Source organism: Leuciscus leuciscus, assembly GCF_965113295.1.
Source record: "Leuciscus leuciscus genome assembly, chromosome: 8".
NCBI classification, from domain to species: Eukaryota; Metazoa; Chordata; class Actinopteri; order Cypriniformes; family Leuciscidae; genus Leuciscus; species Leuciscus leuciscus.
In genome coordinates, this window is record NC_138732.1 from 2,028,931 (window position 1) to 2,031,430 (window position 2,500).

The 2,500-nt window shown below is 35.6% G+C and overlaps 1 long non-coding RNA gene across 1 annotated transcript in view; it reads right to left on the reverse strand.

Moving 5' to 3' along the window:
• The window catches only part of LOC309504185, a 60,204-nt gene that overhangs the window by 57,429 nt on the left and 275 nt on the right, over window positions 1-2,500 (reverse strand). The gene's annotated exons all lie outside the window — the stretch shown is intronic.

Below are 2,500 nucleotides of genomic sequence, written 5' to 3' on the forward strand. Positions count from 1 at the left end.
TAAATAATGCAATAAACACAGAAAATATAACAAAATACAGATGAAATCAATTGTGATCTATCATGTAAAGGAATAGTCAATGGAGTCCTTCAACAGTTTAGTGGACGACATTCTTCTTTTGTGTTCAGAAGAGAGAAACTCATGCAGGTTTGGATCAACATGAGGGTGAGTAAATGATGACACAGCATTTCCATTTTTGGGTGAACTATCCCTTTAATTTTAAGGTGACCCTTTTTATTCACAAAATACCTAAAATACACATTCTACCGTTTACTGTCACATTAAATTAAATGACAATTACAGTATTTGACAGTAAATGTAGGCTACATCTATAGACCTAATATAAATAATGTTTTTGCGAATATATGTTACAGTAGCGTTTTTAAAATGAGCAACAGTGTGAACGAGTGACTCTGAGGATTTGATGAAGTACATGTTCATTCTTTTCAGAAGGATGTGTTGGTCATGGTCAGTGGAAGAAGTGTGAGGTTTCATCGAGCGATCTGAGTCTGATCCGACGGTGTGAAAGAGTTGTGTACGTCATCGAGTCAAAGAAGAGCCGTGGACACACTCACACTCGTGATATCATCAGGGTTTAGGGATATGAATCAAACTCTCCTCAACAACACATTCCTCTCAGATCATTCTCAGTCACGTCTCAGATTAGCAGAAGCCACAGGAATCCAGCGATGACGGACAGCAGAAGAAGATCTCACTCATGACATCACGATCTGGCGAGCCGTCTCAGCTGAAGCTGTTCCAGTGTTACTCCTCGTAATGGCATTTTTACTAGTGACAATTGATTTAGACAGCTCTCTTACACTCTAAACAACACTGGGTTAAAAACAATTTGGGTTGCTTTCAACCCAAGGTCTGGGTAAATATAAGACAAAACACATGTTGAGTTAATTTTACCCAGCAAATTGGGTTGTTCATCTAACCCAGCATAATGGGTTGATTTAACCCAGCATAGTTGGGTTATGAATTATTAAATTGATTTAACCCAGCATAGTAAAAAATAAATCAACTATAGTTTTTACTCTCAGAAAAAAAGGTACAAAAGCTGTCACTGGGACAGTACCCTTCAAAAGGGTTCTAATATGTACCATTTAGGTACTAATATGTACAGGTTTGGTACCAATATGTACCTTTGAGGGACTCATATGCACTCTTTAGGTTCAAAGGTGTACCTTTTGTAAAGGTACCGCCACAGTGACAGCTTTTGTACCTTTTTTTCTGAGAGTGTATGCTGGGTTAAATCAAACCATTATGTTGGGTTAATTTTACCCTGCAAATTGGGTTGTGCATTTAACCCAGCATAGTTGATTTATTTTTGACTATAATACTAGTTTTTTTTTATTTTACTTCATACATGAATTAATGTCTACGGATTATCTTAAATCCTCTAAACCTTTTTTTAAAATACTCGATACAAGCACTGGCTTGCATGATAATTCCTTTATTTTCAATCATATTTTACAATATAGTATATTTTATATCATTTCTAATACATTTTGGCAACATTTAAGCTCGTTTAACAAATATTAGGGGTAAAAATTGAACTAAAAACAAATTCAGGTGTAATGGACCAGTCTCTGTTGTCCCGTTTCCACCGCGATAAACAACTAACAATAACTCAAGCCCTAGGTTGTTACGTCTGACCCAAGATCTGGGTAACACAAGAAAACTACCCAAACACTGGGTTGTTACGTTTGATCCAGGAGCTGGATAACACAAAAACTACCCAAATACTGATAAATAACCCCAAAAAAAGGACCCAAAAGGCTCAACCCAGGATTTGGGTAGAACAAATAACCCAAGATTTTTTAGAGTGTGGGGTATGCTTAAGTTGTCATGCATTTTTAGTACATCGTTGTCGTGTAAACATTGCCTAATTATAATTGTTACTAGTAAAAATGCAATTACGATGAGTAATGCTGGGAACAATTTAAGCTAAAACTCACTGAAGTGTGGGATTTACTTGCTGCACCATTTTTGACCATTAATAATATAATTAAGAGATTAATGATGATTGAGCGTTAGTGATGAACGCCTAATGCTAACAAGCAGAGTCAGTGAAGGAAAGAGGAACAACAAGAGCAGAAAACAGCTGAAATCAACTGAAGGTAAAAGAAGACATTAAATCTCTCAAGATCTGATTAACAACCAGTTTGACTTCATTTCAGTCTCAAAAGGTTTAGATGTTGATGATTAAAATTAAATAAATAGATAACAGGATTTAACAGTAGCCTACATTACTTGCAGAATAAATACATAATAATAAAACTTGTGTTCATTTTCACTGTATAAATTAGATCTAGTCCACCAAGACCAAATACAGTAATGTCCCCCTGTGGTTTAATGTTGTTTATATGTCTATGTGGTGTTTTTAATCTGCTTTAAGACAAACCATGTGTAAGTTCATAAGTCGACAGCATTGCTGAGTATTTTCTCCTTAAAACTGCAGTGAACCAAAGACAGTCTCAAACACACGCTTTGA